The sequence below is a fragment of the Ambystoma mexicanum genome, chromosome 8, assembly GCF_040938575.1.
Source record: "Ambystoma mexicanum isolate Mex_15411 chromosome 8, UKY_AmexF1_1, whole genome shotgun sequence".
Classification (NCBI taxonomy): Eukaryota; Metazoa; Chordata; class Amphibia; order Caudata; family Ambystomatidae; genus Ambystoma; species Ambystoma mexicanum.
Window position 1 is genome coordinate 447,968,976 of NC_090929.1, and position 24,969 is coordinate 447,993,944.

The following is a 24,969-nucleotide window of genomic DNA, read 5'->3' on the forward strand; positions in this document are numbered from 1 at the left end:
ACCCCCGCTCATGCCCCGTGTCTCCCTGCTGTTGCCCCCCACCCCCCTCTCATGCCCTGTGTCTTCCTCTTGTTCACCCCACCCCCCGCACATGCCCCGTGTCTCCCTGCTGTTGCCCCCCATCCCCCGCTCATGTCCTGTGTCTCCCTCCTGTTACCCCCCACCCCCTGCTCATGACCCTTGTCTCTCTCCTGTTACCCCCCCACCCCCCTCTCATGCCCCGTGTCTCTCTCCTGTTGCCCCCCACCCCCCCGGTCATGCCCCGTGTCTCCCTGCTGTTGCCCCCCAACCCCCGCTCAGGCCCTGTGTCTCTCTCCTGTTACCCCCCACCCCCCTCTCATGCCCCGTGTCTCTCTCCTGTTACCCCCCAAACCCCCCTCATGCCCTGTATCTCTCTCCTGTTGCCCCCCACCCCCTCTCATGCCCCGTGTCTCTCTCCTGTTACCCCCACCCCCTTCTCATGCCCCGTGTCTCTCTCCTGTTGCCCCCCACCCCGCGCTCATGGCCCGTGTCTCCCTTCTGTTGCCCCCACCCCGTTCATGCCCCGTGTCTCTCTCCTGTTACCCCCACCCCCCTCTCATGCCCCGTGTCTCTCTCCTGTTGCCCCCCACCCCGCGCTCATGGCCCGTGTCTCCCTTCTGTTGCCCCCATCCCCCGCTCATGCCCCATGTTTCTCTCCTGTTACCCCCACCCACCGCTCATGCCCCGTGTCTCCCTCGTGTTCCCCCACCACCTGCTAATGCCCTGTGTCTCTCTCCTGTTGCCCCCCACCCCAGGTCATGCCCCGTGTCTCCCTGCTGTTGCCCCCACCCTCTGCTCATGCCCCGTGTCTCCCTGCTGTTGCCCCCCACCCCCTGCTCATGCCCTGTGTCTCTCTCCTGTTGCCCCCCACCCCAGGTCATGCCCCGTGTCTCCCTGCAGTTGCCCCCCAACCCCCGCTCCTCTCATGCCCCGTGTCTCTATCCTGTTACCCCCCACCCCCGCTCATGCCCCGTGTCTCTCTCCTGTTACCCCCCACCCCCCGCTCATGCCCATGTCTCTCTACTGTTGCCCCCCCGCTCATGCCCCGTGTCTCCCTGCTGTTGCCCCCCACCCCTGCTCATGCCCGTGTCTCTCTAATGTTGCCCCCACCCACCGATCATGCCCTGTGTCTCTCTGCAGTTGCCCTCCACCCCCCGGTCATGCCCCGTGTCTCCCTGCTGTTGCCCCCCACCCCCTGCTCATGCCCCGTGTCTCTCTCCTGTTACCCCCACCCCCCTCTCATGCCCCGTGTCTCCCTCGTGTCCCCCCCCGATCATGCCCGTGTCTCCCTGCTGTTGCCCCCCACCCCTGCTCATGCCCCGTGTCTCCCTGCTGTTGCCCCCCATCCCCCGCTCATGCCCGTTGTCTCTCTCCTGTTCCCCCCACCACCCGGTCATGCCCCGTGTCTCTCTCCTATTGCCCCCACCCCCCGCTCATGCCCATGTCTCTCTCCTGTTACCCCCCACCATCCGCTCATGCCCCGTGTCTCCCTGCTGTTGCCCCCGACCCCCCGCTCATGCCCCGTGTCTCTCTCCTGTTACCCCCACCCACCTCTCATGCCCCGTGTCTCTCTCCTGTTACCCCCCACCCCCTCTCATGCCCCGTGACTCCCTGCTGTTGCCCAACACCCCCCGCTCATGCCCCATGTCTCTCTCCTGTTACCCCCACCCCCCGCTCATGCCCTGTGTCTCTCTCCTGATGCCCCCCACGCTCATGCCCCGTGTCTCCCTACTATTGCCCCTCACCCCCCGCTCATGCCCCGTGTCTAACTGCTGTTGCCCCCCACCCCCCCACTCATGCCCATGTCTCTCTCCTGTTACCCCCACCCCCCGCTCATGCCTCGTGTCTCTCTCCTGTTGCCCCCCACCCTCCGCTCATGCCCCGTGTCTCCCTGCTGTTGCCCCCGACCCCCCGCTCATGCCCCGTGTCTCTCTCCTGTTACCCCCCCACCCCCCTCTCATGCCCCGTGTCTCTCTCCTGTTACCCCCCCACCCCCTCTCATGCCCCGTGTCTCCCTGCTGTTGCCCCCCACCCCCTGCCCCATGTCTCTCTCCTGTTACCCCCCACCCCCCGCTCATGCCCCGTGTCTCTCTCCTGTTGCCCCCACTCATGCCCTGTGTCTTCCTGCTGTTGCCTCCCACCCCCCGCTCATGCCCCGTGTGTCTCTCCTGTTGCCCCCCACCCCCCGCTCATGCCCCGTGTCTCTCTCCTGTTACTCCCCACCCCCCGCTCATGCCCCGTGTCTCTCTCCTGTTGCCCCTACCCCCGCTCATGCCCCGTGTCTCTCTCCTGTTACCCCCCACCCCCCTCTCATGCACCGTGTCTCCCTGTTTTTCCCCCCCACCGTCCGCTCATGCCCCGTGTCTCCCTGCTGTTGCCCCCACCCCCTGCTCATGCCCTGTGTCTCTCTCTCCTGTTACCCCCCACCCCACTCTAATGCCCCCTGTCTCTCTCCTGTTACCCCCACCCTCTCTCATGCCCCGTGTCTCTCTCCTGTTGCCCCCCACCCCCGGTCATGCCCCGTGTCTCCCTGCTATTGCCCCCCACCCCCCGCTCATGCCCCGTGTCTCTCTCCTGTTAGCCCCCACCCCCGCTCATGCCCCGTGTCTCCCTGCTGTTGCCCCCCAACCCCCGGTCATGCCCCGTGTCTCCCTGCTGTTGCCCCCCACCCCCCGCTCATGCCCCGTGTCTCCCTGCTGTTGCCCCCCACCCCCCGCTCATGCACTGTGTCTCTCTCCTGTTACCCCCCACTCCCCTCTCATGCCCCGTGTCTTCCTCGTGTTCCCCCACCCCCGCTCATGCCCCGTGTCTCCCTGCTGTTGCCCCCCACCCCCCTCTCATGCCCCGTGTCTTCCTCTTGTTCACCCCACCCCCCGCACATGCCCCGTGTCTCCCTGCTGTTGCCCCCCGCTCATGTTCTGTGTCTCCCTCCTGTTACCCCCCACCCCCCGCTCATGCCCCTTGTCTCTCTCCTGTTACTCCCCCACCCCCCTCTCATGACCCGTGTCTCTCTCCTGTTGCCCCCCACCCCCCGGTCATGCCCCGTGTCTCCCTGCTGTTGCCCCCCAACCCCCGCTCAGGCCCTGTGTCTCTCTCATGTTACCCCCCACACCCCTCTCATGCCCCGTTTCTCTCTCCTGTTACCCCCCAAACCCCCCTCATGCCCCGTATCTCTCTCCTGTTGCCCCCCACCCCCTCTCATGCCACGTGTCTCGCTCCTGTTACCCCCACCCCCCTCTCATGCCTCGTGTCTCTCTCCTGTTGCCCCCCACCCCGCGCTCATGGCCCGTGTCTCCCTTCTGTTGCCCCCACCCCCGCTCATGCCCTGTGTCTCTCTCCTGTTACCCCCACCCCTCTCTCATGCCCCGTGTCTCTTTCCTGTTGCCCCCCACCCCGCGCTCATGGCCGTGTCTCCCTTCTGTTGCCCCCACCCCCCGCTCATGCCCCATGTTTCTCTCCTGTTACCCCCCACCCACCGCTCATGCCCCGTGTCTCCCTCGTGTTCCCCCACCCCCTGCTAATGCCCCGTGTCTCCCTGCTGTTGCCCCCACCCTCCGCTCATGCCCCGTGTCTCCCTGCTGTTGCCCCCCACCCCCTGCTCATGCCCTGTGTCTCTCTCCTGTTGCCCCCCGCCCCAGGTCATGCCCCGTGTCTCCCTGCTGTTGCCCCCCAACCCCCGCTCCTCTCATGCCCCGTGTCTCTATCCTGTTACCCCCCCACCCCCCGCTCATGCCCCGTGCCTCTCTCCTGTTACCCCCCACCCCCGCTCATGCCTTGTGTCTCTCTCCTGATGCCCCCCACGCTCATGCCCCATGTCTCCCTACTATTGCCCCTCACTCCCCGCTCATGCCCGTGTCTAACTGCTGTTGCCCCCCACCCCCCGCTCATGCCCATGTCTCTCTCCTGTTACCCCCACCCCCCGCTCATGCCTCGTGTCTCTCCCCTGTTGCTCCCCACCCTCCGCTCATGCCCCGTGTCTCCCTGCTGTTGCCCCCGACCCCCCGCTCATGCCCCGTGTCTCTCTCCTGTTACCCCCCCACCCCCCTCTCATGCCCCGTGTCTCTCTCCTGTTACCCCCCACCCCCTCTCATGCCCCGTGTCTCCCTGCTGTTGCCCCCCACCCCCCGCTCATGCCCCATGTCTCTCTCCTGTTACCCCCCACCCCCCGCTCATGCCCCTTGTCTCTCTCCTGTTACCCCCCACCCCCCGCTCATGCCCCGTGTCTCTCTCCTGTTGCCCCCCACCCCCCGGTCATGCCCCGTGTCTCCCTGCTGTTGCCCCCCGCTCATGTTCTGTGTCTCCCTCCTGTTACCCCCCGCTCATGCCCCTTGTCTCTCTCCTGTTACTCCCCCACCCCCCTCTCATGCCCCGTGTCTCTCTCCTGTTGCCCCCCACCCCCCGGTCATGCCCCGTGTCTCCCTGCTGTTGCCCCCAACCCCCGCTCAGGCCCTGTGTCTCTCTCATGTTACCCCCCACACCCCTCTCATGCCCCGTGTCTCTCTCCTGTTACCCCCCAAAACCCCCTCATGCCCCGTATCTCTCTCCTGTTGCCCCCCACCCCCTCTCATGCCCCGTGTCTCTCTCCTGTTACCCCCACACCCCTCTCATGCCTTGTGTCTCTCTCCTGTTGCCCCCCACCCCGCGCTCATGGCCCGTGTCTCCCTTATGTTGCCCCCACCCCCGCTCATGCCCCGTGTCTCTCTCCTGTTACCCCCACCCCCCTCTCATGCCCCGTGTCTCTTTCCTGTTGCCCCCCACCCCGCGCTCATGGCCCGTGTCTCCCTTCTGTTGCCCCCACCCCCCGCTCATGCCCCATGTTTCTCTCCTGTTACCCCCACCCACCGCTCATGCCCCGTGTCTCCCTCGTGTTCCCCCACCCCCTGCTAATGCCCCGTGTCTCCCTGCTGTTGCCCCCACCCTCCGCTCATGCCCTGTGTCTCCCTGCTGTTGCCCCCCACCCCCTGCTCATGCCCTGTGTCTCTCTCCTGTTGCCCCCCACCCCAGGTCATGCCCCGTGTCTCCCTGCTGTTGCCCCCCAACCCCCGCTCCTCTCATGCCCCGTGTCTCTTTCCTGTTACCCCCCACCCCCCGCTCATGCCCCGTGCCTCTCTCCTGTTACCCCCCACCCCCCGCTCATGCCATGTGTCTCTCTCCTGATGCCCCCCACGCTCATGCCCCGTGTCTCCCTACTATTGCCCCTCACCCCCCGCTCATGCCCGTGTCTAACTGCTGTTGCCCCCCACCCCCCGCTCATGCCCATGTCTCTCTCCTGTTACCCCCACCCCCCGCTCATGCCTCGTGTCTCTCCCCTGTTGCTCCCCACCCTCCGCTCATGCCCCGTGTCTCCCTGCTGTTGCCCCCGACCCCCCGCTCATGCCCCGTGTCTCTCTCCTGTTACCCCCCCACCCCCCTCTCATGCCCCGTGTCTCTCTCCTGTTACCCCCCCACCCCCTCTCATGCCCCGTGTCTCCCTGCTGTTGCCGCCCACCCCCCGCTCATGCCCCATGTCTCTCTCCTGTTACCCCCACCCCCCGCTCATGCCCCTTGTCTCCTGTTACCCCCCACCCCCCGCTCATGCCCCGTGTCTCCCTCCGGTTGCCCCCACTCATGCCCTGTGTCTCCCTGCTGTTGCCTCCCACCCCCCGCTCATGCCCCGTGTGTCTCTCCTGTTGACCCCCACCCCCCGCTCATGCCCCGTGTCTCTCTCCTGTTACTCCCCACCCCCCGCTCATGCCCCGTGTCTCTCTCCTGTTGCCCCTACCCCCGCTCATGCCCCGTGTGTCTCTCCTGTTGCCCCCCACCCCCCGCTCATGCCCGTGTCTCTCTCCTGTTACTCCCCACCCCCCGCTCATGCCCCGTGTCTCTCTCCTGTTGCCCCTACCCCCGCTCATGCCCCGTGTCTCTCTCCTGTTACCCCCCACCCCCCTCTCATGCCCCGTGCTCCCTGTTTCCCCCCACCGTCCGCTCATGCCCTGTGTCTCCCTGCTGTTGCCCCCACCCCCTGCTCATGCCCTGTGTCTCTCTCTCCTGTTACCCCCCACCCCACTCTAATGCCCCGTGTCTCTCTCCTGTTACCCCCACCCTCTCTCATGCCCCGTGTCTCTCTCCTGTTGCCCCCCACCCCCGGTCATGCCCCGTGTCTCCCTGCTATTGCCCCCCACCCCCCGCTCATGCCCCGTGTCTCTCTCCTGTTAGCCCCCACCCCCCGCTCATGCCCCGTGTCTCCCTGCTGTTGCCCCCCAACCCCCAGTCATGCCCCGTGTCTCCCTGCTGTTGCCCCACCCCCCGCTCATGCCCCGTGTCTCCCTGCTGTTGTCCCCCACCCCCCGCTCATGCACCCTGTCTCTCTCCTGTTACCCCCCACTCCCCTCTCATGCCCCGTGTCTTCCTCGTGTTCCCCCACCCCCGCTCATGCCCCGTGTCTCCCTGCTGTTGCCCCCCACCCCCCTCTCATGCCCCGTGTCTTCCTCTTGTTCACCCCACCCCCCGCACATGCCCCGTGTCTCCCTGCTGTTGCCCCCCACCCCCCGCTCATGTTCTGTGTCTCCCTCCTGTTACGCCCCACCCCCCGCTCATGCCCCTTGTCTCTCTCCTGTTACTCCCCCACCCCCCTCTCATGCCCCGTGTCTCTCTCCTGTTGCCCCCCACCCCCCGGTCATGCCCCGTGTCTCCCTGCTGTTGCCCCCCAACCCCCGCTCAGGCACTGTGTCTCTCTCCTGTTACCCCCCACACCCCTCTCATGCCCCGTGTCTCTCTCCTGTTACCCCCCAAACACCCCTCATGCCCGTATCTCTCTCCTGTTGCCCCCCACCCCCTCTCATGCCCCGTGTCTCTCTCCTGTTACCCCCACCCCCCTCTCATGCCTCGTGTCTCTCTCCTGTTGCCCCCCACCCCGCGCTCATGGCCCGTGTCTCCCTTCTGTTGCCCCTACCCCCGCTCATGGCCCGTGTCTCCCTTCTGTTGCCCCCACCCCCCGCTCATGCCCCATGTTTCTCTCCTGTTACCCCCCACCCACCGCTCATGCCCCGTGTCTCCCTCGTGTTCCCCCACCCCCTGCTAATGCCCCGTGTCTCCCTGCTGTTGCCCCCACCCTCCGCTCATGCCCCGTGTCTCCCTGCTGTTGCCCCCCACCCCCTGCTCATGCCCTGTGTCTCTCTCCTGTTGCCCCCCACCCCAGGTCATGCCCCGTGTCTCCCTGCTGTTGCCCCCCAACCCCCGCTCCTCTCATGCCCTGTGTCTCTATCCTGTTACCCCCACCCCCCGCTCATGATGCCCCGTGCGCCTCTCTCCTGTTACCCCCACCCCCCGCTCATGCCCCGTGTCTCTCTGCTGTTGCCCCCCCGCTCATGCCCCGTTTCTCCCTGCTGTTGCCCCCACCCCCGCTTATGCCCGTGTCTCTCTAATGTTGCCCCTACCCGCCAGTCATGCCCTGTGTCTCCCTGCTGTTACTCCCCACCCCCCGCTCATGCCCCGTGTCTCTCTCCTGTTGCCCCTACCCCCGCTCATGCCCCGTGTGTCTCTCCTGTTGCCCCCCACCCCCCGCTCATGCCCGTGTCTCTCTCCTGTTACTCCCCACCCCCCGCTCATGCCCCGTGTCTCCCTGCTGTTGCCCCCCAACCCCCGCTCCTCTCATGCCCTGTGTCTCTATCCTGTTACCCCCACCCCCCGCTCATGATGCCCCGTGCCTCTCTCCTGTTACCCCCCACCCCCCGCTCATGCCCCGTGTCTCCCTCCGGTTGCCCCCACTCATGCCCTGTGTCTCCCTGCTGTTGCCTCCCACCCCCCGCTCATGCCCCGTGTGTCTCTCCTGTTGACCCCCGCTCATGCCCCGTGTCTCTCTCCTGTTACTCCCCACCCCCCGCTCATGCCCCGTGTCTCTCTCCTGTTGCCCCTACCCCCGCTCATGCCCCGTGTGTCTCTCCTGTTGCCCCCCACCCCCCGCTCATGCCCGTGTCTCTCTCCTGTTACTCCCCACCCCCCGCTCATGCCCCGTGTCTCTCTCCTGTTGCCCCTACCCCCGCTCATGCCCCGTGTCTCTCTCCTGTTACCCCCCACCCCTCTCTCATGCCCCGTGCTCCCTGTTTCCCCCCCCACCGTCCGCTCATGCCCTGTGTCTCCCTGCTGTTGCCCCCACCCCCTGCTCATGCCCTGTGTCTCTCTCTCCTGTTACCCCCCACCCCACTCTAATGCCCCGTGTCTCTCTCCTGTTACCCCCACCCTCTCTCATGCCCCGTGTCTCTCTCCTGTTGCCCCCACCCCCGGTCATGCCCCGTGTCTCCCTGCTATTGCCCCCCACCCCCCGCTCATGCCCCGTGTCTCTCTCCTGTTAGCCCCCACCCCCTGCTCATGCCCCGTGTCTCCCTGCTGTTGCCCCCCAACCCCCAGTCATGCCCCGTGTCTCCCTGCTGTTGCCCCACCCCCCGCTCATGCCCCGTGTCTCCCTGCTGTTGTCCCCCACCCCCCGCTCATGCACCCTGTCTCTCTCCTGTTACCCCCCACTCCCCTCTCATGCCCCGTGTCTTCCTCGTGTTCCCCCACCCCCGCTCATGCCCCGTGTCTCCCTGCTGTTGCCCCCCACCCCCCTCTCATGCCCCGTGTCTTCCTCTTGTTCACCCCACCCCCCGCACATGCCCCGTGTCTCCCTGCTGTTGCCCCCCACCCCCCGCTCATGTTCTGTGTCTCCCTCCTGTCACCCCCCACCCCCCGCTCATGCCCCTTGTCTCTCTCCTGTTACTCCCCCACCCCCCTCTCATGCCCCGTGTCTCTCTCCTGTTGCCCCCCACCCCCCGGTCATGCCCCGTGTCTCCCTGCTGTTGCCCCCCAACCCCCGCTCAGGCACTGTGTCTCTCTCCTGTTACCCCCCACACCCCTCTCATGCCCCGTGTCTCTCTCCTGTTACCCCCCAAACACCCCTCATGCCCCGTATCTCTCTCCTGTTGCCCCCCACCCCCTCTCATGCCCCGTGTCTCTCTCCTGTTACCCCCACCCCCCTCTCATGCCTCGTGTCTCTCTCCTGTTGCCCCCCACCCCGCGCTCATGGCCCGTGTCTCCCTTCTGTTGCCCCTACCCCCGCTCATGCCCCGTGTCTCTCTCCTGTTACCCCCACCCCCCTCTCAACCCCGTGTCTCTCTCCTGTTGCCCCCCACCCCGCGCTCATGGCCCGTGTCTCCCTTCTGTTGCCCCCACCCCCCGCTCATGCCCCATGTTTCTCTCCTGTTACCCCCCACCCACCGCTCATGCCCCGTGTCTCCCTCGTGTTCCCCCACCCCCTGCTAATGCCCCGTGTCTCCCTGCTGTTGCCCCCACCCTCCGCTCATGCCCCGTGTCTCCCTGCTGTTGCCCCCCACCCCCTGCTCATGCCCTGTGTCTCTCTCCTGTTGCCCCCCACCCCAGGTCATGCCCCGTGTCTCCCTGCTGTTGCCCCCAACCCCCGCTCCTCTCATGCCCTGTGTCTCTATCCTGTTACCCCCGCTCATGATGCCCCGTGCCTCTCTCCTGTTACCCCCCACCCCCCGCTCATGCCCCGTGTCTCTCTGCTGTTGCCCCCCCGCTCATGCCCCGTTTCTCCCTGCTGTTGCCCCCACCCCCGCTTATGCCCGTGTCTCTCTAATGTTGCCCCTACCCGCCAGTCATGCCCTGTGTCTCCCTGCTGTTGCCCTCCACCCCCCGGTCATGCCCCGTGTCTCCCTGCTGTTGCCCCCCACCCCCTGCCCCGTGTCTCTCTCCTGTTACCCCCCGCACCCCTCTCATGCCCCGTGTCTCCCTGCTGTTGCCCCCCACCCCTGCTTATGCCCGTGTCTCTCTAATGTTGCCCCCACCCACCGGTCATGCCCTGTGTCTCCCTGCTGTTGCCCTCCACCCCCCGGTCATGCCCCGTGTCTCCCTGCTGTTGCCCCCCACCCCCTGCTCATGCCCCGTGTCTCTCTCCTGTTACCCCCACCCCCCTCTCATGCCCCGTGTCTCCCTCGTGTTCCCCCACCCCCCGATCATGCCCCGTGTCTCCCTGCTGTTGCCCCCCACCCCTGCTCATGCCCCATGTCTCCCTGCTGTTGCCCCCATCCCCCGCTCATGCCCGTTGTCTCTCTCCTGTTCCCCCCACCCCCCGGTCATGCCCCGTGTCTCTCTCCTATTGCCCCCACCCCCGCTCATGCCCATGTCTCTCTCCTGTTACCCCCCACCATCCGCTCATGCCCCGTGTCTCCCTGCTGTTGCCCCCGACCCCCCGCTCATGCCCCGTGTCTCTCTCCTGTTACCCCCCCCCTCTCATGCCCCGTGTCTCCCTGCTGTTGCCCCCCACCCCTGCTCATGCCCCATGTCTCTCTCCTGTTACCCCCACCCCCCGCTCATGCCCTGTGTCTCTCTCCTGATGCCCCCCACGCTCATGCCCCGTGTCTCCCTACTATTGCCCCTCACCCCCCGCTCATGCCCCGTGTCTAACTGCTGTTGCCCCCCAACCCCCGCTCATGCCCATGTCTCTCTCCTGTTACCCCCCACCCCCCGCTCATGCCTCGTGTCTCTCTCCTGTGGCCCCCCACCCTCCGCTCATGACCCGTGTCTCCCTGCTGTTGCCCCCGACCCCCCGCTCATGCCCCGTGTCTCTCTCCTGTTACCCCCGCACCCCCTCTCATGCCCCGTGTCTCCCTGCTGTTGCCCCCCACCCCCCGCTCATGCCCCATGTCTCTCTCCTGTTACCCCCCACCCCCCGCTCATGCCCCGTGTCTCTCTCCTGTTACCCCTTACCCCCCGCTCATGCCCTGTGTCTCTCTCCTGATGCCCCCCATGCTCATGCCCCGTGTCTCCCTACTATTGCCCCTCGCCCCCCGCTCATGCCCCGTGTCTAACTGCTGTTGCCCCCCACCCCCCCGCTCATGCCCCGTGTCTCTCTCCTGTTAACCCCCGCTCATGCCCCGTGTCTCTCTCCTGTTACCCCCCACCCCCCGCTCATGCCGCGTGTCTCTCTCCTGTTGCCCCCACTCATGCCCTGTGTCTCCCTGCTGTTGCCTCCCACCCCCCGCTCATGCCCCGTGTGTCTCTCCTGTTGCCCCCCACCCCCCGCTCATTGCCCGTGTCTCTCTCCTGTTACTCCCCACCCCCCGCTCATGCCCCGTGTCTCTCTCCTGTTGCCCCTAGCCCCGCTCATGCCCCGTGTCTCTCTCCTGTTACCCCCCACCCCCCTCTCATGCCCCGTGTCTCCCTGTTTTTCCCCCCCACCGTCCGCTCATGCCCCGTGTCTCCCTGCTGTTGCCCCACCCGCTGCTCATGTCCTGTGTCTCTCTCTCCTGTTACCCCCCACCCACCTCTAATGCCCCATGTCTCTCTCCTGTTACCCCCACCCCCTCTCATGCCCCGTGTCTCTCTCCTGTTGCCCCCCACCCCCGGTCATGCCCCGTGTCTCCCTTCTATTGCCCCCCACCCCCCGCTCATGCCTGTGTCTCTCTCCTGTTAGCCCCCATCCCCCGCTCATGCCCCGTGTCTCCCTGCTGTTGCCCCAACCCCCCACTCATGCCCCGTGTCTCCCTGCTGTTGCCCCCACCCCCCGCTCATGCACTGTGTCTCTCTCCTGTTACCCCCCATGCCCCTCTCATGCCCCGTGTCTCCCTCGTGTTCCACCACCCCCGCTCATGACCCGTGTCTCCCTGCTTTTGCCCCCCACCCCTCTCTCATGCCCCGTGTCTTCCTCTTGTTCACCCCACGCCCCGCACATGCCCCGTGTCTCCCTGCTGTTGCCCCCCACCCCCTGCTCATGTTCTGTGTCTCCCTCCTGTTACCCCCCACCCCCCGCTCATGCCCCTTGTCTCTCTCCTGTTACTCCCCCACCCCCTCTCATGCCCCGTGTCTCTCTCCTGTTGCCCCCCACCCCCTGGTCATGCCCCGTGTCTCCCTGCTGTTGCCCCCCAACCCCCGCTCAGGCCCTGTGTCTCTCTCCTGTTACCCCCCACCCCCCTCTCATGCCCCGTGTCTCTCTCCTGTTACCCCCAAACCTCCCTCATGCCCCGTATCTCTCTCCTGTTGCCCCCCACCCCCTCTCATGCCCCGTGTCTCTCTCCTGTTACCCCCACCCCCCTCTCATGCCTCGTGTCTCTCTCCTGTTGCCCCCCACCCCACGCTCATGGCCCGTGTCTCCCTTCTGTTGCCCCCACCACCGCTCATGCCCCGTGTCTCTCTCCTGTTACCCCCACCCCCCTCTCATGCCCCGTGTCTCTCTCCTGTTGCCCCCCACCCCGCGCTCATGGCCCGTGTCTCCCTTCTGTTGCCCCCACCCCCCGCTCATGCCCCATGTTTCTCTCCTGTTACCCCCCACCCACCGCTCATGCCCCGTGTCTCCCTCGTGTTCCCCCACCCCCTGCTAATGCCCTGTGTCTCCCTGCTGTTGCCCCCACCCTCCGCTCATGCCCCGTGTCTCCCTGCTGTTGCCCCCCACCCCCTGCTCATGCCCTGTGTCTCTCTCCTGTTGCCCCCCACCCCAGGTCATGCCCCGTGTCTCCCTGCTGTTGCCCCCAAACCCCCGCTCCTCTCATGCCCCGTGTCTCTATCCTGTTACCCCCCACCCCCCGCTCATGCCCTGTGTCTCTCTCCTGTTACCCCCACCCCCCGCTCATGCCCCGTGTCTCTCTGCTGTTGCCCCCCCGCTCATGCCCCGTTTCTCCCTGCTGTTGCCCCCCACCCCCGCTTATGCCCGTGTCTCTCTAATGTTGCCCCTACCCGCCGGTCATGCCCTGTGTCTCCCTGCTGTTGCCCTCCACCCCCGGTCATGCCCCGTGTCTCCCTGCTGTTGCCCCCCACCCCCTGCTCATGCCCCGTGTCTCTCTCCTGTTACCCCCCGCTCCCCTCTCATGCCCCGTGTCTCCCTGCTGTTGCCCCCCACCCCTGCTTATGCCTGTGTCTCTCTAATGTTGCCCCCACCCACCGGTCATGCCCTGTGTCTCTCTGCTGTTGCCCTCCACCCCCCGGTCATGCCCCGTGTCTCCCTGCTGTTGCCCCCCACCCCCTGCTCATGCCCCGTGTCTCCCTGCTGTTGTCCCCCATCCCCTGCTCATGCCCGTTGTCTCTCTCCTGTTCCCCCCACCCCCCGGTCATGCCCCGTGTCTCTCTCCTATTGCCCCCACCCCCCGCTCATGCCCATGTCTCTCTCCTGTTACCCCCCACCATCCGCTCATGCCCCGTGTCTCCCTTCTGTTGCCCCCGACCCCCCGCTCATGCCCCGTGTCTCTCTCCTGTTACCCCCCCACCCCCCTCTCATGCCCCGTGTCTCTCTCCTGTTACCCCCCACCCCCTCTCATGCCCCGTGTCTCCCTGCTGTTGCCCCCCACCCCCGCTCATGCCCCATGTCTCTCTCCTGCTACCCCCCACCCCCCGCTCATGCCCTGTGTCTCTCTCCTGATGCCCCCCACGCTCATGCCCCGTGTCTCCCTACTATTGCCCCTCACCCCCCGCTCATGCCCCATGTCTAACTGCTGTTGCCCCCCACCCCCCCGTTCATGCCCATGTCTCTCTCCTTTTACCCCCACCCCCCGCTCATGCCTCGTGTCTCTCTCCTGTTGCCCCCCACCCTCCGCTCATGCTCCGTGTCTCCCTGCTGTTGCCCCCGACCCCCCGCTCATGCCCCGTGTCTCTCTCCTGTTACCCCCCCACCCCCCTCTCATGCCCCGTGTCTCTCTCCTGTTACCCCCCACCCCCTCTCATGCCCTGTGTCTCCCTGCTGTTGCCCCCCACCCCCCGCTCATGCCCCATGTCTCTCTCCTGTTACCCCCCACCCCCCGCTCATGCCCCTTGTCTCTCTCCTGTTACCCCCCACACCCCGCTCATGCCCTGTGTCTCTCTCCTGATGCCCCCCATGCTCATGCCCCGTGTCTCCCTACTATTGCCCCTCACCCCCCGCTCATGCCCCGTGTCTAACTGCTGTTGCCCCCCACCCCCCCGCTCATGCCCCGTGTCTCTCTCCTGTTAACCCCCACCCCCGCTCATGCCCCGTGTCTCTCTCCTGTTACCCCCCACCCCCCGCTCATGCCCCGTGTCTCTCTCCTGTTGCCCTCACTAATGCCCTGTGTCTCCCTGCTGTTGCATCCCACCCCCCGCTCATGCCCCGTGTGTCTCTCCTGTTGCCCCCCACCCCCCGCTCATGCCCCGTGTCTCTCTCCTGTTACTCCCCACCCCCCGCTCATGCCCCGTGTCTCTCTCCTGTTGCCCCTACCCCCGCTCATGCCCCGTGTCTCTCTCCTGTTACCCCCCACCCCCCTTCCATGCCCCGTGTCTCCCTGTTTTTCCCCCCCACCGTCCGCTCATGCCCCGTGTCTCCCTGATGTTGCCCCCACCCCCTGCTCATGCCCTGTGTCTCTCTCTCCTGTTACCCCCACCCCCCTCTAATGCCCCGTGTCTCCCTGCTATTGCCCCCCACCCCCCGCTCATGCCCCGTGTCTCTCTCCTGTTAGCCCCCACCCCCCGCTCATGCCCCGTGTCTCCCTGCTGTTGCCCCCCAACCCCCGGTCATGCCCCGTGTCTCCCTGCTGTTGCCCCCATCCCCTGCTCATGCCCTGTGTCTCCCTCTCCTGTTACCCCCCACCCCCCTCTAATGCCCCGTGTCTCTCTCCTGTTACCCCCACCCCCTCTCATGCCCCGTGTCTCTCTCCTGTTGCCCCCCACCCCCGATCATGCCCCGTGTCTCCCTGCTGTTGCCCCCCACCCCCCGCTCATGCACCGTGTCGCTCTCCTGTTACCCCCCACGCCCCTCTCATGCCCCGTGTCTCCCTCGTGTTCCCCCACCCCCACTCATGCCCCGTGTCTCCCTGCTGTTGCCCCCCATCCCCCTCTCATGCCCCGTGTCTTCCTCTTGTTCACCCCACCCCCCGCACATGCCCCGTGTCTCCCTGCTGTTGCCCCCCACCCCCCGCTCATGTTCTGTGTCTCCCTCCTGTTACCCCCCACCCCCCGCTCATGCCCCTTGTCTCTCTCCTGTTACTCCCCCACCCCCCTCTCATGCCCCGTGTCTCTCTCCTGTTGCCCCACACCCCCCGGTCATGCCCCGTGTCTCCCTGCTGTTGCCCCCCAACCCCCGCTCAGGCCCTGTGTCTCTCTCCTGTTACCCCCCACCCCGCTCTCATGCCCTGTGTCTCTCTCCTGTTACCCCCAAACCCCCTCATGCCCCGTATCTCTCTCCTGTTGCCCCCCACCCCCTCTCATGCCCCGTGTCTCTCTCCTGTTACCCCCACCCCCCTCTCATGCCTCGTGTCTCTCTCCTGTTGCCCCGCGCTCATGGCCCGTGTCTCCCTTTTGTTGCCCCCACCCCTTGCTCATGTCCTGTGTCTCTCTCCTGTTGCCCCCCACCCCAGGTCATGCCCCGTGTCTCCCTGCTGTTGCCCCCTAACCCCCGCTCCTCTCATGCCCCGTGTCTCTATCCTGTTACCCCCCACCCCCCGCTCATGTTCTGTGTCTCTCTCCTGTTACCCCCCACCCCCCGCTCATGCCCCGTGTCTCTCTGCTGTTGCCCCCCTGCTCATGCCCCGTTTCTCCCTGCTGTTGCCCCCCACCCCCGCTTATGCCCGTGTCTCTCTAATGTTGCCCCTACCCGCCGGTCATGCCCTGTGTCTCCCTGCTGTTGCCCTCCACCCCCCGGTCATGCCCCGTGTCTCCCTGCTGTTGCCCCCACCCCCTGCTCATGCCCCGTGTCTCTCTCCTGTTACCCCCCGCTCCCCTCTCATGCCCCGTGTCTCCCTCGTGTACCCCCACCCCCCCGCTCATGCCCCGTGTCTCCCTGCTGTTGCCCCCCGCTCATGCCCCGTGTCTCCCTCCTGTTGCCCCCCACCCCCTGCTCATGCCCCGTGTCTCCCTCGTGTTCCCCCCACCCCCCGCTCATGCCGCGTGTCTCCCTGCTGTTGCCCCCCACCCCCCGCTCATGCCCCGTGTCTCTCTCCTGTTGCCCCACACCCCCCGGTCATGCCCCGTGTCTCCCTGCTGTTGCCCCCCAACCCCCGCTCAGGCCCTGTGTCTCTCTCCTGTTACCCCCCACCCCGCTCTCATGCCCTGTGTCTCTCTCCTGTTACCCCCAAACCCCCTCATGCCCCGTATCTCTCTCCTGTTGCCCCCCACCCCCTCTCATGCCCCGTGTCTCTCTCCTGTTACCCCCACCCCCCTCTCATGCCTCGTGTCTCTCTCCTGTTGCCCCGCGCTCATGGCCCGTGTCTCCCTTTTGTTGCCCCCACCCCCTGCTCATGTCCTGTGTCTCTCTCCTGTTGCCCCCCACCCCAGGTCATGCCCCGTGTCTCCCTGCTGTTGCCCCCTAACCCCCGCTCCTCTCATGCCCCGTGTCTCTATCCTGTTACCCCCCACCCCCCGCTCATGTTCTGTGTCTCTCTCCTGTTACCCCCCACCCCCCGCTCATGCCCCGTGTCTCTCTGCTGTTGCCCCCCTGCTCATGCCCCGTTTCTCCCTGCTGTTGCCCCCCACCCCCGCTTATGCCCGTGTCTCTCTAATGTTGCCCCTACCCGCCGGTCATGCCCTGTGTCTCCCTGCTGTTGCCCTCCACCCCCCGGTCATGCCCCGTGTCTCCCTGCTGTTGCCCCCACCCCCTGCTCATGCCCCGTGTCTCTCTCCTGTTACCCCCCGCTCCCCTCTCATGCCCCGTGTCTCCCTCGTGTACCCCCACCCCCCCGCTCATGCCCCGTGTCTCCCTGCTGTTGCCCCCCGCTCATGCCCCGTGTCTCCCTCCTGTTGCCCCCCACCCCCTGCTCATGCCCCGTGTCTCCCTCGTGTTCCCCCCACCCCCCGCTCATGCCGCGTGTCTCCCTGCTGTTGCCCCCCACCCCCCGCTCATGCCCCGTGTCTCCCTTGTGTTCCCCCCAACCCCCGTTCATGCCCTGTGTCTCCCTCCTGTTGCCCCCCACACCCCGCTCATGCCGTGTCCCTCTTCTGTTACCCCCAACCCCGCTCATGCCCCGTGTCTCCCTCTTGTTGCCCCCCACCCCCCGCTCATGCCCCGTGTCTCCCTCGTGTTCCCCCCACCCCCCCGCTCATGCCCCGTGTCTTCCCCTTGTTCACCCCACCCCCCGCACATGCCCCGTGTCTCCCTGCTGTTGCCCCCCACCCCCCGCTCATGTCCTGTGTCTCCCTCCTGTTACCCCCCACCCCCCGCTCATGCCCCTTGTCTCTCTCCTGTTACCCCCCACCCCCCTCTCATGCCCCGTGTCTCTCTCCTGTTGCCCCCCACTCCCCGGTCATGCCCCGTGTCTCCCTGCTGTTGCCCCCCAACCCCCGCTCAGGCCCTGTGTCTCTCTCCTGTTACCCCCCACACCCCTCTCATGCCCCGTGTCTCTCTCCTGTTACCCCCCAAACCCCCCTCATGCCCCGTATCTCTCTCCTGTTGCCCCCCACCCCCTCTCATGCCCCGTGTCTCTCTCCTGTTACCCCCACCCCCCTCTCATGCCTCGTGTCTCTCTCCTGTTGCCCCCCACCCCGCGCTCATGGCCCGTGTCTCCCTTCTGTTGCCCCTACCTCGCTCATGCCCCGTGTCTCTCTCCTGTTACCCCCACCCCCCTCTCAACCCCGTGTCTCTCTCCTGTTGCCCCCCACCCCGCGCTCATGGCCCGTGTCTCCCTTCTGTTGCCCCCACCCCCCGCTCATGCCCCATGTTTCTCTCCTGTTACCCCCCACCCACCGCTCATGCCCCGTGTCTCCCTCGTGTTCCCCCACCCCCTGCTAATGCCCCGTGTCTCCCTGCTGTTGCCCCCACCCTCCGCTCATGCCCCGTGTCTCCCTGCTGTTGCCCCCCACCCCCTGCTCATGCCCTGTGTCTCTCTCCTGTTGCCCCCCACCCCAGGTCATGCCCCGTGTCTCCCTGCTGTTGCCCCGCAACCCCCGCTCCTCTCATGCCCTGTGTCTCTATCCTGTTACCCCCCACCCCCCGCTCATGATGCCCCGTGTCTCTCTCCTGTTACCCCCCACCCCCCGCTCATGCCCGGTGTCTCTCTGCTGTTGCCCCCCCGCTCATGCCCCGTTTCTCCCTGCTGTTGCCCCCACCCCCGCTTATGCCCGTGTCTCTCTAATGTTGCCCCTACCCGCCAGTCATGCCCTGTGTCTCCCTGCTGTTGCCCTCCACCCCCCGGTCATGCCCCGTGTCTCCCTGCTGTTGCCCCCCACCCCCTGCCCCGTGTCTCTCTCCTGTTACCCCCCGCTCCCCTCTCATGCCCCGTGTCTCCCTGCTGTTGCCCCCCACCCCTGCTTATGCCCGTGTCTCTCTAATGTTGCCCCCACCCACCGGTCATGCCCTGTGTCTCCCTGCTGTTGCCCTCCACCCCCCGGTCATGCCCCGTGTCTCCCTGCTGTTGCCCCCCACCCCATGCTCATGCCCCGTGTCTCTCTCCTGTTACCCCCACCCCCCTCTCATGCCCCGTGTCTCCCTCGTGTTCCCCCACCCCCCGATCATGCCCCGTGTCTCCCTGCTGTTGCCCCCCACCCCTGCTCATGCCCCATGTCTCCCTGCTGTTGCCCCCATCCCCCGCTCATGCCCGTTGTCTCTCTCCTGTTCCCCCCACCCCCCGGTCATGCCCCGTGTCTCTCTCCTATTGCCCCCACCCCGCTCATGCCCATGTCTCTCTCCTGTTACCCCCCACCATACGCTCATGCCCCGTGTCTCCCTGCTGTTGCCCCCGACCCCCCGCTCATGCCCCGTGTCTCTCTCCTGTTACCCCCCCACCCCCTCTCATGCCCCGTGTCTCCCTGCTGTTGCCCCCCACCCCTGCTCATGCCCCATGTCTCTCTCCTGTTACCCCCCACCCCCCGCTCATGCCCTGTGTCTCTCTCCTGATGCCCCCCACGCTCATGCCCCGTGTCTCCCTACTATTGCCCCTCACCCCCCGCTCATGCCCCGTGTCTAACTGCTGTTGCCCCCCAACCCCCGCTCATGCCCATGTCTCTCTCCTGTTACCCCCCACCCCCCGCTCATGCCTCGTGTCTCTCTCCTGTGGCCCCCCACCCTCCGCTCATGACCCGTGTCTCCCTGCTGTTGCCCCTGACCCCCCGCTCATGCCCCGTGTCTCTCTCCTGTTACCCCCCCACCCCCCTCTCATGCCCCGTGTCTCTCTCCTGTTACCCCCACACCCCCTCTCATGCCCCGTGTCTCCCTGCTGTTGCCCCCCACCCCCCGCTCATGCCCCATGTCTCTCTCCTGTTACCCCCCACCCCCCGCTCATGCCCCGTGTCTCTCTCCTGTTACCCCTTACCCCCCGCTCATGCCCTGTGTCTCTCTCCTGATGCCCCCCATGCTCATGCCCCGTGTCTCCCTACTATTGCCCCTCACCCCGGCTCATGCCCAGTGTCTAACTGCTGTTGCCCCCCACCCCCCCCGCTCATGCCCCGTGTCTCTCTCCTGTTAACCCCCGCTCATGCCCCGTGTCTCTCTCCTGTTACCCCCCACCCCGCGCTCATGCCCCGTGTCTCTCTCCTATTGCCCCCACTCATGCCCTGTGTCTCCCTGCTGTTGCCTCCCACCCCCCTCTCATGCCCCGTGTCTCTCTCCTATTGCCCCCACCCCGCTCATGCCCATGTCTCTCTCCTGTTACCCCCCACCATACGCTCATGCCCCGTGTCTCCCTGCTGTTGCCCCCGACCCCCCGCTCATGCCCCGTGTCTCTCTCCTGTTACCCCCCCACCCCCTCACATGCCCCGTGTCTCCCTGCTGTTGCCCCACACCCCTGCTCATGCCCCATGTCTCTCTCCTGTTACCCCCCACCCCCCGCTCATGCCCAGTGTCTCTCTCCTGATGCCCCCCACGCTCATGCCCCGTGTCTCCCTACTATTGCCCCTCACCCCCCGCTCATGCCCCATGTCTCTCTCCTGTTACCCCCCACCCCCCGCTCATGCCCCGTGTCTCTCTCCTGTTAACCCCCGCTCATGCCCCGTGTCTCTCTCCTGTTACCCCCCACCCCGCGCTCATGCCCCGTGTCTCTCTCCTATTGCCCCCACTCATGCCCTGTGTCTCCCTGCTGTTGCCTCCCACCCCCCTCTCATGCCCCGTGTCTCTCTCCTATTGCCCCCACCCCGCTCATGCCCATGTCTCTCTCCTGTTACCCCCCACCATACGCTCATGCCCCGTGTCTCCCTGCTGTTGCCCCCGACCCCCCGCTCATGCCCCGTGTCTCTCTCCTGTTACCCCCCCACCCCCTCACATGCCCCGTGTCTCCCTGCTGTTGCCCCACACCCCTGCTCATGCCCCATGTCTCTCTCCTGTTACCCCCCACCCCCCGCTCATGCCCAGTGTCTCTCTCCTGATGCCCCCCACGCTCATGCCCCGTGTCTCCCTACTATTGCCCCTCACCCCCCGCTCATGCCCCATGTCTCTCTCCTGTTACCCCCCACCCCCCGCTCATGCCCCGTGTCTCTCTCCTGTTACCCCTTACCCCCCGCTCATGCCCTGTGTCTCTCTCCTGATGCCCCCCATGCTCATGCCCCGTGTCTCCCTACTATTGCCCCTCACCCCCCGCTCATGCCCCGTGTCTAACTGCTGTTGCCCCCCACCCCCCGCTCATGCCCCGTGTCTCTCTCCTGTTAACCCCCGCTCATGCCCCGTGTCTCTCTCCTGTTACCCCCCACCCCCCGCTCATGCCCCGTGTCTCTCTCCTATTGCCCCCACTCATGCCCTGTGTCTCCCTGCTGTTGCCTCCCACCCCCTCTCATGCCCCGTGTGTCTCTCCTGTTGCCCCCCACCCCCCGCTCATTGCCCGTGTCTCTCTCCTGTTACTCCCCACCCCCCGCTCATGCCCCGTGTCTCTCTCCTGTTGCCCGTAGCCCCGCTCATGCCCCGTGTCTCTCTCCTGTTACCCCCCACCCCCCTCTCATGCCCCGTGTCTCCCTGTTTTTCCCCCCCACCGTCCGCTCATGCCCCGTCTCTCCCTGCTGTTGCCCCCACCCGCTGCTCATGTCCTGTGTCTCTCTCTCCTGTTACCCCCCACCCACCTCTAATGCCCCATGTCTCTCTCCTGTTACCCCCACCCCCTCTCATGCCCCGTGTCTCTCTCCTGTTGCCCCCCACCCCCGGTCATGCCCCGTGTCTCCCTGCTATTGCCCCCCACCCCCCGCTCATGCCCGTGTCTCTCTCCTGTTAGCCCCCACCCACCGCTCATGCCCCGTGTCTCCCTGCTGTTGCCCCCACCCCCCACTCATGCCCCGTGTCTCCCTGCTGTTGCCCCCCACCCCCCGATCATGCACTGTGTCTCTCTCCTGTTACCCCCCACGCCCCTCTCATGCCCCGTGTCTCCCTCGTGTTCCACCACCCCCGCTCATGACCCGTGTCTCCCTGCTGTTGCCCCCCACCCCTCTCTCATGCCCCGTGTCTTCCTCTTGTTCACCCCACGCCCCGCACATGCCCCGTGTCTCCCTGCTGTTGCCCCCCACCCCCTGCTCATGTTCTGTGTCTCCCTCCTGTTACCCCCCACCCCCCGCTCATGCCCCTTGTCTCTCTCCTGTTACTCCCCCACCCCCTCTCATGCCCCGTGTCTCTCTCCTGTTGCCCCCCACCCCCTGGTCATGCCCCGTGTCTCCCTGCTGTTGCCCCCCAACCCCCGCTCAGGCCCTGTGTCTCTCTCCTGTTACCCCCCACCCCCCTCTCATGCCCCGTGTCTCTCCTGTTACCCCCAAACCTCCCTCATGCCCCGTATCTCTCTCCTGTTGCCCCCCACCCCCTCTCATGCCCCGTGTCTCTCTCCTGTTACCCCCACCCCCCTCTCATGCCTCGTGTCTCTCTCCTGTTGCCCCCCACCCCGCGCTCATGGCCCGTGTCTCCCTTCTGTTGCCCCCACCACCGCTCATGCCCCGTGTCTCTCTCCTGTTACCCCCACCCCCCTCTCATGCCCCGTGTCTCTCTCCTGTTGCCCCCCACCCCGCGCTCATGGCCCGTGTCTCCCTTCTGTTGCCCCCACCCCCCGCTCATGCCCCATGTTTCTCTCCTGTTACCCCCCACCCACCGCTCATGCCCCGTGTCTCCCTCGTGTTCCCCCACCCCCTGCTAATGCCCCGTGTCTCCCTGCTGTTGCCCCCACCCTCCGCTCATGCCCCGTGTCTCCCTGCTGTTGCCCCCCACCCCCTGCTTATGCCCTGTGTCTCTCCTGTTGCCCCCCACCCCAGGTCATGCCCCGTGTCTCCCTGCTGTTGCCCCCAAACCCCCGCTCCTCTCATGCCCCGTGTCTCTATCCTGTTACCCCCCACCCCCCGCTCATGCCCTGTGTCTCTCTCCTGTTACCCCCCACCCCCCGCTCATGCCCCGTGTCTCTCTGCTGTTGCCCCCCCGCTCATGCCCTGTTTCTCCCTGCTGTTGCCCCCCACCCCCGCTTATGCCCGTGTCTCTCTAATGTTGCCCCTACCCGCCGGTCATGCCCTGTGTCTCCCTGCTGTTGCCCTCCACCCCCCGGTCATGCCCCGTGTCTCCCTGCTGTTGCCCCCCACCCCCTGCTCATGCCCCGTGTCTCTCTCCTGTTACCCCCCGCTCCCCTCTCATGCCCCGTGTCTCCCTGCTGTTGCCCCCCACCCCTGCTTATGCCTGTGTCTCTCTAATGTTGCCCCCACCCACCGGTCATGCCCTGTGTCTCCCTGCTGTTGCCCTCCACCCCCCGGTCATGCCCCGTGTCTCCCTGCTGTTGCCCCCCACCCCCTGCTCATGCCCCGTGTCTCTCTCCTGTTACCCCACCCCCCTCTCATGCCCCGTGTCTCCCTCGTGTTCCCCCACCCCCGATCATGCCCCGTGTCTCCCTGCTGTTGCCCCCCACCCCTGCTCATGCCCCGTGTCTCCCTGCTGTTGTCCCCCATCCCCCGCTCATGCCCGTTGTCTCTCTCCTGTTCCCCCCACCCCCCGGTCATGCCCCGTGTCTCTCTCCTATTGCCCCCACCCCCCGCTCATGCCCATGTCTCTCTCCTGTTACCCCCCACCATCCGCTCATGCCCCGTGTCTCCCTTCTGTTGCCCCCGACCCCCCGCTCATGCCCCGTGTCTCTCTCCTGTTACCCCCCCACACCCCTCTCATGCCCCGTGTCTCTCTCCTGTTACCCCCCACCCCCTCTCATGCCCCGTGTCTCCCTGCTGTTGCCCCCCACCCCCGCTCATGCCCCATGTCTCTCTCCTGTTACCCCCCACCCCCCGCTCATGCCCTGTGTCTCTCTCCTGATGCCCCCCACGCTCATGCCCCATGTCTCCCTACTATTGCCCCTCACCCCCCGCTCATGCCCCGTGTCTAACTGCTGTTGCCCCCCACCCCCCGCTCATGCCCATGTCTCTCTCCTTTTACCCCCACCCCCCGCTCATGCCTCGTGTCTCTCTCCTGTTGCCCCCCACCCTCCGCTCATGCTCCGTGTCTCCCTGCTGTTGCCCCCGACCCCCCGCTCATGCCCCGTGTCTCTCTCCTGTTACCCCCCCACCCCCCTCTCATGCCCCGTGTCTCTCTCCTGTTACCCCCCACCCCCTCTCATGCCCTGTGTCTCCCTGCTGTTGCCCCCCACCCCCCGCTCATGCCCCATGTCTCTCTCCTGTTACCCCCCACCCCCCGCTCATGCCCCTTGTCTCTCTCCTGTTACCCCCCACACCCCGCTCATGCCCTGTGTCTCTCTCCTGATGCCCCCCATGCTCATGCCCCGTGTCTCCCTACTATTGCCCCTCACCCCCCGCTCATGCCCCGTGTCTAACTGCTGTTGCCCCCCACCCCCCCGCTCATGCCCCGTGTCTCTCTCCTGTTAACCCCCACCCCCGCTCATGCCCCGTGTCTCTCTCCTGTTACCCCCCACCCCCCGCTCATGCCCCGTGTCTCTCTCCTGTTGCCCCCACTCATGCCCTGTGTCTCCCTGCTGTTGCCTCCCACCCCCCGCTCATGCCCCGTGTGTCTCTCCTGTTGCCCCCCACCCCCCGCTCATGCCCCGTGTCTCTCTCCTGTTACTCCCCACCCCCGCTCATGCCCCGTGTCTCTCTCCTGTTGCCCCTACCCCCGCTCATGCCCCTTGTCTCTCTCCTGTTACCCCCACCCCCCTTCCATGCCCCGTGTCTCCCTGTTTTTCCCCCCCACCGTCCGCTCATGCCCCGTGTCTCCCTGATGTTGCCCCCACCCCCTGCTCATGCCCTGTGTCTCTCTCTCCTGTTACCCCCACCCCCCTCTAATGCCCCGTGTCTCTCTCCTGTTACCCCCACCCCCTCTCATGCCCCGTGTCTCTTTCCTGTTGCCCCCCACCCCCGATCATGCCCCATGTCTCCCTGCTATTGCCCCCCACCCCCCGCTCATGCCCCGTGTCTCTCTCCTGTTAGCCCCCACCCCCCGCTCATGCCCCGTGTCTCCCTGCTGTTGCCCCCCAACCCCAGGTCATGCCCCGTGTCTCCCTGCTGTTGCCCCCACCCCCTGCTCATGCCCTGTGTCTCTCTCTCCTGTTACCCCCCACCCCCTCTCATGCCCCGTGTCTCTCTCCTGTTGCCCCCCACCCCCGATCATGCCCTGTGTCTCCCTGCTGTTGCCCCCCACCCCCCGCTCATGCACCGTGTCGCTCTCCTGTTACCCCCACCCCCCGCTCATGCCTCGTGTCTCTCCCCTGTTGCTCCCCACCCTCCGCTCATGCCCCGTGTCTCCCTGCTGTTGCCCCCGACCCCCCGCTCATGCCCCGTGTCTCTCTCCTGTTACCCCCCCACCCCCCTCTCATGCCCCGTGTCTCTCTCCTGTTACCCCCCACCCCCTCTCATGCCCCGTGTCTCCCTGCTGTTGCCCCCCACCCCCCGCTCATGCCCCATGTCTCTCTCCTGTTACCCCCCACCCCCCGGTCATGCCCCGTGTCTCCCTGCTGTTGCCCCCCGCTCATGTTCTGTGTCTCCCTCCTGTTACCCCCCGCTCATGCCCCTTGTCTCTCTCCTGTTACTCCCCCACCCCCCTCTCATGCCCCGTGTCTCTCTCCTGTTGCCCCCCACCCCCCGGTCATGCCCCTTGTCTCCCTGCTGTTG